The sequence below is a fragment of the Galeopterus variegatus genome, unplaced genomic scaffold (genome assembly GCF_000696425.1).
Source record: "Galeopterus variegatus unplaced genomic scaffold, G_variegatus-3.0.2 Scaffold5014, whole genome shotgun sequence".
Lineage (NCBI taxonomy): Eukaryota > Metazoa > Chordata > Mammalia > Dermoptera > Cynocephalidae > Galeopterus > Galeopterus variegatus.
In genome coordinates, this window is record NW_007731125.1 from 141,686 (window position 1) to 154,342 (window position 12,657).

Here is a 12,657-nt window from a genome sequence, read left to right on the forward strand (position 1 = left end):
TACAAAAGCATGTCTCCAATTCACCTAAATACCAACTTAGTTATTTAGATATATAAAATGAGGAGGACATGGCACACTTCTTTCTGTAAGATTTAAAATTATAATCATATTTGTCAGAAGAGCACAATATTAAGGTAACTTTGTCAGGGAATAGGGAAGCCTTCTGAGCTCCCCTTAATTGGCATCATAGCAAGTTAAGATTCAAATCATTGGAATTTGGAATCATCATCACTTTCAGATCAAGCACTGTTACAATCTTCTATCTCATATTTCACTATTAAACAGAGCCATCTGGAAAAAGCCTTCCTCCCTGAGTATCAGAATATTAGCTCTTCTGCCTTTCTCCTAGTTAACCTATGCAATTCTGTATGTTCTGATCTATCAATGCTCAATAAAGTGAATTTTGTGAGTACATAAAGAAACAAAGTAGCAAAATGTCCAGCAAAATCCAGAACTTTGAGTGTGCATGGAAGACTGTCACAAAACACCATCAGGTTGTGAGAAGAGATAGAAGAGACACCTCAGAAAACACACCTCTTTGTTACAGTGACAAACATTTCTCCTATCTCTCCTAGTAGGTATTCATTGTACTGTGGAAGGGCTGAAACTATGAAAAATTATGAGATGTAGTCTATTTTTTATGTAAGTATTTCTTATAATGTTCATTTTGAAAGTATGCTGGAGAATATTCAGCTATATCAAATAGATTTCTACAGAATCAAAATTTAAAAAATTATGGAGCTCCCCTCAGTGGTCAAAATAATATTCCATCTAACTAGGCATTGTGGAATCAGCTAAATCTAACATTTTACGAGTGGACTATTCCAATATTCTCTCTCTCCTCTGTTTTCATTCTTGCCTTCTTTAAAATCAATATCCAGAGTGATTAATTTATCCAATATCCATTTCTTACAATTTTTTCTATAAATGATCTTTGTTACCTACAGCTGTGCTTCTCAAAGAGGTTTTGTAATCAAAGGGAATTCTAAGGACACCAACAGTGTGTCTAGGAATTGGAAACTACTGGATAAAATGGTATAGATGCCTGGAAATTTGGAGAAAAATACTTTTATGCTGAATAGAACAAAGATTTATTATGAAGTAGAATGCAAATATATGAGAATTCTAAGAATTTCATGTAGATTGGAGGCTGGTTCCAGACCCTCCTGTGAGTATGTATTCGTTTTATTTTTGCTTTCCTTACTGTGAGCAGGGGTTTGGATTTCAGAAGCACTAAACCCTCTAAGGAATAGAGACCAAACCCCTTGGAATGACATAAAGGGCCTTCCGTGTCTGGGTACCTATTTACCTCTCCAAACTCATCTCCTTTCACTGTAGCCTCGTTCTTCACTCTGTACCAACACTCAACTGTTGGTTACCTCCTCTACTCACCATGCAGCTTCATACCTGCTCATGCTAGTCCTACAATCCTGAGTGCCCTTCCCTCCTTTCTTTATCTAGGGTACATCTGCTCATCTGTCAAGATCCAATATAGGCATCACTTTCTTTAGGACTTCTTCTCTGGGCACCTTAAAACTACATCTATCACTTACTGCAGTAAAACAAAATCATTGCCATATGTAGTTCCACTAGACAGTGCACTCCTCAAAGGCAGGGACTTGCCATTGTGCAGGTTGTTTAAGATGTCAAATATAGGTCCTACACTGAGATTTAGGAATGTCTTTCTCTAACACACAGGTCATTAATTATGTACTTTTGATATAAGTCTTGGTTATGAAATGGTTATAAAAAATAAGCATATTGTTAATTTCTAATTTTTTATTGTGAAATATTTTTTGCTGTGAAATAGTGAAAGAACATAGTAAATTAAATCTGATTTTCTTTTATTCTGAATTTTGAAAATATATGTTATCTTATGAGGTAGGTGACAAGATAGGCTTTATAACGCCCAGATTTAAATTTGTTATGATGAAGTTGAAGCTATATCAATAGATTTCTAAAGAAATAGTTAAAAAAAAAAAAAAAAAGAGCCCTCCAGTGGTCAAAATAATACATGCAAATACCCATAGTCATTTACTCAAAATTTTCTCCTTCCAAAGAACTTATTAAATTTCAAAGTCTCCCTTTTATAAAAATGCCCAATTTGATTACTTTCTTATAGCACTATCATATTACATAAATTGGTTTTTTTAGCACTATGAGAGAATAGGTATTTATCTAAGTTATTTAAATAAACCACAGGCAGTAGTGGCCCAAGCCACCCATTTATCAGTGAGTGATTTTGAGTAGTCACTAGAATTTAACCATGTGAGGGCAATGCTAAATTTTGTCCAGACAGGAGTAATTTAATTCTTTCCACTGCAGCCATTCAGAGAAATGTTGCTGTACATTAAAACCACTCTAGATAAGGAAAGGATCCAGTCAACCCTAGCCATGTCTGCTACTTATGTTACCCTTAAGCATAGAGTTGTATTTTTTTTTTTTCCTTTTTTGTCTTTTTTACTGACCGGCAACGGGATCGCAACCCTCGGTGTTGCGCCCGCACCGCGCTCAACCAGTGAGCGGGAACCGGTCTCCACATGGGATCCGAACCCTCGGCAGGAGCGCCGCCGCACTCCCAAGTGGCGCACTCTCCAGTGCACCACTGGGCCAGCCCTAGAGTTGTATTTTAATGTGTATATTCCTAGACTTGTAAAAGCACAGTGTGTGTGTGTGTTCCGAAGTTGTGATTTTGATACATAAGAAATGTGTTGGCTTGTCTTTTAGCAAATGCATATCTAACTAAGCCAGCCAGCAGCATTTTCATCTATTCCATCCCTTGTCATCAGATTACCAGTAAATGGTTTGGCAGAAAGCCTGGAGTAATGTCTCTGCCTTAAAAATTGTCAAGCTCTAAAATTGACCCAAATGCTGCAACACTTATTACTGGTGAAAGGATTTTTTGTCTGTTTTGTTTTAATGAAGTTCTTATACCTTCTGAGAAAGTAAAGCTTGTTTAAAAAACGCACACATATTTGGACATTTGAATTCACGCATTTGATGTTCAAAGTAAGATTAAGTTTCATTTTTATACAAATATGGAACAATATAATTATTGTAGGTCTAAATCTTCAAAGATCACCCCCAAAAGACCTGTGTTTGTTTTAAAAAGTTTACAACAAGAGGAGAGTTAGGTCAAGAAAAAAATTTATGCCCTGTAATTTATTTATTTATTTTTAACATTTTAATTTAATTTTTAAAATTTTCTGCCCTATAATTTAATTTCTTACCCAGAGTGTTTGCTTGTTTTCTAAATGTCTTAGACAAAAAGAAAATGTCTATCAGGTTTTTTTTTTGGTGTGTGTAGTACTGTATACAGACTTACCACTTCAGTCAATGTTCCTAAGTTAAAAAAAATGTCAAGTTCAGTCAGTATCTTTGAATGACTTTCAAGAAATTCAGCTTACTATAAGAAACGCTATGGGTAATTCTGAGAAAGCATATTCTCAGGGAATAAGTTATTGCATAAGACAAAAGTGGCATTTCTGGAAGCTACATTGTATTTTTGAGGCCACCGGAGTACCATATAGGAAACCAAAGCAATAATTTACCATTGTGCAGTGAAAAATATAATGTAACTTGCACACCAGGACCCTCTGCTTCATTAAGTTAAACACTTCCCTCATGTCATTTTAAGGGAGAGACTGTAATATTGTAAATCTAAGTAACTGAGATTGATGTTCTGGTTCTGGCAAATGGTTACACAGGATATTTTTCAGTATTCCTAATATTTTAGGTGCTAGGCAGTTTCAGAACGGGGATATAATTGACTTCATAATTTGGCAAATAAGAAATAGAGTAGTGCTGTGTGACTATTCAAAGACTTGCAAAGGAGCAGCCCAGCAGTGCGGAACAGAGATCTTCAGATCCTTCTGCAAACAAATTCTGGAGGTGTTACTGACATCATCACAGCTTCTGAATCTTATTATAAGCCCCCGGGAAAAGGATAAACAAAAATTAGTCAGAGGAAAAAATGTGTGCCAAGAATTTATGCTACCCCCAATTTTGATTGATTTTTCTTTCTATGATACAGAAAGTATATTTCCCAATTAATTTTTTAAAGTATTGATTTATCTCTTATTTTAAAATGGGGGAAGAGGAACTGAAATTGTGAAAAAATGAGAAGGAGAATAATCTTATTAAAGTTGATAAGGTGGGGCTGGCCCCGTGGCTCACTCAGGAGAGTGCGGTGCTGGTAGCGCCGAGGCTGTGGGTTTGGATCCTATATGGGGATGGCCCGTTCGCTCCCTGGCTGAGCGTGGTGCAGACCACACCATGCCAAGAGTTGCGATCCCCTTACTGGTCAAAAAAAAAAAAGGTTGATAAGGTGGTGAAAAGACACCCACTTCCTCTCACACCTAAGCCACCCTAGTACCTACTAGTGAACTTCACATCTGGAATATTCTTGAATGAAGTTGTTGGGTTCATTTTAAGTGTTATAACATTTAATTGAACATAACACACATTCTAAAGAGAAAAATGGACATTTTGGTCTTGTTAGTCTATGGCCCTTCTTCTTGAACACACAAGAAATCTCACAGGTTGTAACTATGGTAGAACATCTTTTGAAACCCAGCAATTTCTTTTTTAGCTTTAAAATTTCTGAACTTAAAGGACCTGGACCAAAAAAAAAAAAAAAAAAATCAATAAACATATGTTGACACTGAAGATGACATTTCTGTTCAGTCTTAATAAAGAAATGATAACTGGGCCGACCCCGTGGCTCACTCGGGAGAGTGAGGCTCTGGGAGCACCAAGGCTGTGGGTTCGGATCCTATATAGGGATGGCCGGTGTGCTCACTGGCTGAGCGCGGTGCGGGCGACACCAAGCCGAGGGTTGCGATCCCCTTACTGGTCACAGAAAAAAAAAAAAAAAAAAGAAGAAGAAATGATAACTAAGTCTAATGAATTAATAACGTGATCATACTCTAAAATGGAATACAGATTTAGAATTCAAATGAAATTTCGGGTAAAATAGGGCAAACCACCTTTGAGTTCTGAGTTCTGAAGAACCCAGCCAATCTTCTTATCTGTGGTGTACCTCAGATCACTTCTCTGAATAGTGTTAAACGAATATTACTGGATGCTCTGTCAGTTTATAATTTGATTTCTGTTGGTGCTTAAAGTAAATGCCTTTTATCAAGAGAATGAAAACAAAGCAGCAAACAGTAAGGATATTTATAAAAGTCCTTTAAAATTCTTAGCTTTATGTTCTAAAAGTATTACATGAGTTACAATATTATTACATTTTTAATTATTAATACTACATACCAGGGATTGATTTAAACCTGAATTTCCCAAAGTGTGTTTTGTAGTGTTGAAATGTGATTTGTCTAAATCTATATCTATGTATTTATATATCTGTCTATATATGTATGTATGCATCTATTTATCTAAAGTTCTATGGTCAAATTAGCTTGGAAAACACTGAATTAAAGGATGTCAGATAAGTCTCTTTAGTGTGGAACTTTTATGAACCTTTAATGCTAATATTCACCTAAATCTCCAAGAGAAGGATATAGTATACAGAATTTCCTAAATTAATTTGATCCAGGATCCTTAACCCCCACCCCTATATAGCATTTCCTGGAATTATTGCTCTCAAGAACACAAATTGAATTTGTTCATTTAAATTATAATCCAAAGAGCCTTAAAAGATTGACAAAATGTTTCAGTTTTTAAGTTTCATAGTTTTATCTTGTTAGTGCTTAAAACTAAATGCTAAGAAAAAGGTAGAGTATCGATGATGTAAATGCTCTTCAAGACTGTGCATTTCTAATGTATAATATATATCACCATTTTTACGTGCCATTTTCTCTAAGCCTAGTCCTTTTTCTTTGCCTGCTGGTAGAAGTGGGGTCTGGGGATTAGAATCACATTCAATTACCTTTTTCTCCATTTCTCTACTACACATGGGCAGTTCTTAGAGATGGGAAAGTATTAACATTTCCCATTTGCTCTCTAGATTCTGTAGGAATTGCCTTAATGGGGGTTCATCTCACTTCTCCAAACTGTTTATGGGCAGGACTCCCTGAGTGATAAGTGTGAGGATAGGTAAAATTCTAGAATACCATAGTACTGGAGAAGCTGTGGCAGAATAGGTTATAGACACTCTGGAAATGGTGAACATTAAGAGAGTGAAAAAGTCTCAGTGGAGATGACAGTCAAAAGATGCTGGAGACAAAAGACTTCAGCATCAGATGGCAGGTGGCCTGTCTATGTGTTATCAAGTATGAACCTGTTCACAGGTATATACCACTTTAAGTCTGGATCTGTGTTACTCTGGGGGCTTGGGGCTTCCTGTTGTCCATTAGTGTGGAAATTCATCACAGCTCTTCATAAACATTCCAGTCCTTAGTCTTTCCAGGGATGTGGTAGGATTGAATATAGGTGTGACCACATGGCATGCTTTGGCCATGGAAATGTGAGCATAGGCAAAAGGGTCATTTTCAGGTGAAAGTGGCAAAGCAGAGAAGGGCCTTCAGCCAACCTGGGATGGCAAAATTGTACAAGTGAGAATGAAACTTTGGTTTTTATATGCCACTGAGGTTAGGGGTTGCTTGTTACCCAGGAAACCAAACATAGTATATCTGGAACACTTCATATGTCTACATCTTAGTTTTATCACATGTAATATAAAAAAGAAGATTATGTCTTTTACCTGCCAAGTAATTTGAAACATTGGATGCATCTTGGAAGAGAATTGTTTCATTTATCTGAGGTGTTAAGAACAACATCTTTCAGCGGGTAAACAAGTTTCTACAAATGTGAAGCAATGAGCAATTTAAGACTGGGAAGTTCATATGCATAGTAGATAAAGTTCATTCAAACCTAATCTCAATCTTTTAATAAAACTAGTTAAGGCATCTATATTCCTGATCTGTGGTTAATTCAATGTATTAATTGTTTCAGTATTCCTAAATCTGTGAGCTATCACATTATATAGGAAGGAGTACAAATATTAAAATGAGACTAAAAAAAGAAAATAATAAAAATAACTCTATTGCTCTCTTTAAAATACATAGAGGTTTACAAAGCTTTGATGACTCAGGGTGTCTCTGAGTCATCTTTACACCATATTTATTTTGCAAGAATGCAAAATCTAGCTTTATTTATGCAAATAAATGTACTTCTATTTTATATTAAGATACAACACAGTATGTGATAAAAATAAACATTGTACTTAACTCGTTTTTTAAAAAGAATTTATTCAAGGATGTTTAAGCTATTCTGTAATAAAAGTATTTGCTAAACATGAGATTTTTTTAAGCATTAAAGTAATACCAAGACTATCTTATAACTTAGCTTTCTGAGAGGAAAATACTAATTGTTGAGAAAGGCAAAATACCTTTCTAAACATGTGTGGAGATTAGCACAAATTAAGAACATAAATGAAAGAATATATAAAGGAATTTATTAATTAAATTCATTGTGTTAAGATGATATACTTCAGTGTCACTGTCCAGTGAGGGGTGAATAAGTGATGTCATTGCCTCGCACAGTTAAGACACAAGGTAGGAGCTCAAGTTGTTGAATTAATGAGAAAAATTAGCTCAGTGACTTGGAAGTTATTACTTAAAATCAGCCAGTATTCAAGAGCCAGTCTTATTTTTTTTTTTAATAAATAAAGCAAAAAAGAAAAGGCCAACATCAATAGTTTCATATTGTATAATAGAGAATTCTGGGCTCTCATTTAAACATTGACTTGAACTTTTCATTAGATTCAAAGACTTGTTTAAAAGATAAATTTTGACCCCATCCATATTAGGACTTTTCTCTATGGAGGTAGGACAGTCCTGTAGGAGAAATGATATAAGCCAAGTTTCTTATTTTTCTAAATCTCAGGAGTTGGCCAATCAAAGGCACATGACAAATGTGTGAAAAATTTATGTGGTCCAAAAATATATAAAATTAATGAAACATACATAGAATTAATAAACTATATGCATAAGTATTTATTTTTAATCAGCTATATGTTATTTCTTCTACGTCTGGTTCTTAACAACTATGTTCAATTTTTCATCAACAAGTGCAGTTTTTCTTTGCCTGTCATATGCTACTAGGAAAATGAGATTAATGCTGCACTTCAAGACCTTAAAAATTTTAACAAAAATTTTCAACCAGCTTTAAAGTTTAGGGTCATGATGTCATATCACATAAGCAATCAACTCCTTTTTTTCCTAGCACCACACTGTGATCTGAAACAATCCAGTGTTTTCTAATGGTTGAGATTCAGGTTGTATGCGATAAGGTAATTTTAATTTAGTTGTATCTCATTGACTTTCTCCTGTTGTTATTCAACATTCTGGACTAGATTTGTTGAAACATGTCAGTTTTCCTACCTATGACTATCTTTTGATTATGAATTTCTCTGATAATATACAGCTGATTCATCATACCTAAACTTCCACTGTCTCTCTTGCCATCATGATCAAGTTATATACCTCATTTGGCAAAAAAGGGAATAGATAATCCCCTCTCCCCAAGACAACAACAACCAGCAAACAAACACACATGGTTTTTACTGACTCTACGTGGCATACAGAACCATTAATGATCATTATTCTAGACAAAGAGTCCAAGCTCAAAAGAATAATGATGTTTAGGATGAAAAAGAATAAAGTAAAAAATGGAATCTTGAGGTAACACTTCCTCAGAATAGTCATTTATTCATTCCTTAAACATGTATTATGTGGTTTCAATGTGTCAGTTACTGAGGATAGAAAAGTGAGTAAGACGCAATCCACGCCCTGAGGGGCTCCCAGAACAGTGGGTGAGCCATGCAGTCAAGGAAAGTATAGTGAAAGAGACTTATGAGGTCAACCTGGCAGGAGGAGTAGGATTTTCCCACAAAGGAGAGGAGCAACAGGCATTCTGTGCAAGAAGTAAAAATAAAAAATAGTAGGTGGACTAGAGGTGTGATAGTAAATGGCATATTCTAAAGGCAGCAACTATGTGTGATTAAAGTGTTCGGGAAAAGCAGTTAGTGGAGACAATGTTAGAGAAACAGGTTGAGGCTTTGTGACGGAACTTGTAGAACATACTAAGGATACTAAGCTTTATTTTGAAGGGAATGGTGAGCCATGGAAGATTTGTAAGTAGGGGAGAAATCCATTAATGTCTATGATTTTTAGAAGATAGGTGTGATGGTCCCACCATGGGAGATGTGATGGTGACGGATGACGCCAAGAGGCAGAGCAACTGGGAGACCCAAGAGGGATGATGAAGACCTTAACTAGAGCAATTGAAAGAGAATGGAAAGGAAGGGATTTATTTAAGGTAATTTTTTAAAAATGTGGTGATACTCGGCCTATATCAGGCCAAGAAAAAGTAGGAAAAGTCAAGGTCAACAGTTGAGAGTGATGGTACTAGGGTGTGTTACAGAATAAAGAGATTATCCAGGAAAGGGGCAGCTAGGGACAAATAAAGGGACTGTCAAGTCTAGTTTACAGCTCAAATAAAGTCAGAAAACATGAATCTTTCAATCTAGCATGCATATGCAATTTTCTCCAAAAAGTCTAAATAAATCAGGTCACAACAACAACAACAACAACTCTAAGGCAGTAGAGTCAATTTCCATTTCTTGTAACTGTAATGAGATAATTTGGAGTAACACACCCAGTGGGGTAAGTAAAAATATTTGAATTATAAAAACAAAGGTGGGAAGGATTTAGCACACGAAAATTCAGGAGAAGAAAGAGAGGTAAGCTCAGCTTTAAAAGCTTTTGCCCTTGGGTGTATGACTTTGGGGAAGGGGAAAAGATCTGAGAAACCAGCTTTGCTTCTGGCAGCCTTATGGGCTTCATGGAAAAGTCAAAGTCCTTGGCCCTCAAGTGAGGGCTTTAATTAACTAACCCAACTTTAAGTTCAGGGTAAGACTTAACCTGAAATAGAGCATGCCTCACATAGATTTGCAGCCTTGCTTCTTGTCTCAGAGGTGATTACTTTGTCTGAAGTGATTTTGGTCTGATATTTCCCCCAGGTGCCTGACAGAAGTAAACCAAAGTCCTCTCTAGAGAAAAACACCATCATCATTTAGGCCTCAACTTACAAGTAAATTTTAAAATACATTTCCAACAAGTAGTCAAAAATATCCAAGCAATCAAGAAAATGAGACACCACGAGCAAGAATTGGCAGGAACAGTACTAATAGAAAAAAATCCAGTAACACTTGAGGTATAATTATCAGAAATATAAAACAACTACACTTACTTTGTTCAAAGAAATAAAAGCCAAGCTTGACAATTTCATCAGGGAACTAGAAACAGTAAAAGTGACAAATAGTAGCAGAGAAATATTTGCCTCTTTTCCTGTCAACAGTATTTGGCCACGACATTTAAAGTTCTTACATTTTAGAATTTTACATTTTGTGTTTTCTTTTGCTTTTCTTTTGACACACTGAATACAAAAACAAAACCCTACGCTGATCAGCCTAATATAATTTTTATTTATTGGTATAATTTGATCAGAAATGTATTAAATAAAAAGTATGCCTACAGGTGTTTGTGTGTGCACCTGTGTGCTCACCACATACCCAGGTGCATGTCACAAACTTCTTGGAAGCACCTATGATTTCTGCCAGGTTCTTTCCTATTGTTAGCCATTCAGGACACTGTTGGGCAACGCAATGTCATCAGGCCTCCGACGTGAACAGAAAAGTTTACCAAGGTACTGTCTGCTCACAGGAAATGAAAATTAGCTGCACTTTTTACAACCTAATGGGTTAATTATAAGTATCACTGAAGGTCAACCATGATTTAACACATTGCCTAAACTGTTTGAAGGTTAGGTATACATATTGAAATGTAAAAATATTCCTGATGGACTTAGCACATTGACTTTAAAATGCTCTACGGTCATATTCCTTCCTGACTGACAAGAAAAAAGGGAGATGCATCAGGGTGCTGGAGGGAGAAGCAGGACTAAAGAGGGAGGGGAACTGGGCAGAGGAAGGAGGGAGGGGGCGTCAAAAGTAAGCTCTGCCAACTTCACATTTGGTTTGGCCTTGCTAGATCATTCAGCAGTTATAAAATCAACCGACTCTATCAATATTATGCCCATTTTTCATTTTAAAAGAGGACCACAGTATATTATTTATTCTTACCAAAGTTGAGTGAAAGATCCATATTAAGGCATTCATTGTTTGTACCCAATTTAGCCAATTCAGTTCATTAGAATCTGGTCTATTGGACAGAGCAAAAACTGGCCAGTTACACTTAACAACCGTCCAGCCCCACACTCGAGAATAAGAGCGTCAGCGAATTTATTTTCCCCATATAAAGTAGAATTTCCAATTCACACCATGTACTCTGTGACTATTATGGACAGTATTTATTCAGAAGGAATGCTGTGCAAGTTTGGAAAAGCTGTCTCTAAGAGCAGAGGAGAGGTCATCTGACTAAACAAGAAACAAAACCTATACATGGGCAAAACGTGAAGAGAACTAAAGTGTGGCGTGCTTTCTTTTCAATAAAAAAAGCTTTTAAATCCCTAAAACACAGCGTGGCAATAGCAAATTAGACAATCCTTTCTCTCCCTCCTCTTCTCTCAGCTCTGTATAATCAGAACGCCTCCATTCACTTAGCAAATATCAGCTTTTTTGGAGGAGGGGAAACTGCTTGGAATTAATGAGATAACACCAAAGGATAATTTCTATTAATAAACTGTTCTCTTCAGTGGAACTTGCCTTTTTTTTTTTTTCAGTTGCTTTTTCAAAAGGAAAATACCTTCTTCAGTCTCCTTTATGCACTTTAGGCCACCTTTCCCCTCCCTTTTATTTCTTTCTTTTTTTTTTTAAATTAGAAAGTGACTTAGTGCCATACAAGGGAACCTGAACTCCATCTCATAGTAATACAGTTTCATCCAATGTCACAATGGACACAGGAATATTCAGCCAGTGTTGTGACATTTAACTACTGATACTGTAACTCAATAAACTCAGGGTGCATAGGGGAGGAGTTAAGGCAGCAAAAAGCAGGTAAAAGTAAAGGCAAAACTGAAGTTACAGACCTGCCATGTAAATTTCAAAACTAAGCTAAAATACTCTATTTCTTTCCGCTTCACAGATTGTAAAATGCCAGCTCTCTCAAGAAAGATAAGCAAGCCACAACACTGAAAAATCTTCATTACCACTTTTTCACTCACACAAATAAAAAGAAAAATTCCACAATTAACCTTGCCAGAGAAGCGATGCACCTTAACACGTCATATCACTTACCCTAGAATATGCACACCATGATCTCTTAAATCCTTTTAATTCCAGGACATCCAGACCACATAGGAATTCTTAGCACATTCACTTAAAGAACAAACTTGAACCAAATTGTTAATTACAACAGAGATCATAACAGAACTCTCTGAAATTCTAGAAAGAGCTATGAGTTTAAAATCCAGCTTCTAGATCCTGGTGTGTACTGTGTCTATCTTTAACTTGAAAATGATTCGGTTTCACATTCCAATGAAGTCCCACTGGCAGATGCCTTCGGTCAGCGCACCAATGGCAGGCTTTCAAAGGCCCTCCCCCCACCCCCGCCCTCTGACTGAGCTTCCGCCCTTCCATCGAATGCTGATTGACTCAGCTGTCTTTTTTACCTGTCGCTGCTGGGTCAAAGGAGATGCTTTCATTGATGGCTATTACGGAAACACTGGGAAGCTGAA

General features: G+C 36.3%; 1 long non-coding RNA gene across 1 annotated transcript in view; it reads right to left on the reverse strand.

Annotated features, from left to right (window-relative positions):
• The window catches only part of LOC103604164, a 142,444-nt gene extending 130,075 nt beyond the window's left edge, over positions 1 to 12,369 (reverse strand). Inside the window, exon 1 of the long non-coding RNA XR_551690.1 lies at positions 12,218 to 12,369. This is a non-coding gene — a long non-coding RNA (uncharacterized LOC103604164). The remainder of the gene's footprint in view (positions 1 to 12,217) is intronic.
• Positions 12,370 to 12,657: the final 288 nt, after the last annotated feature.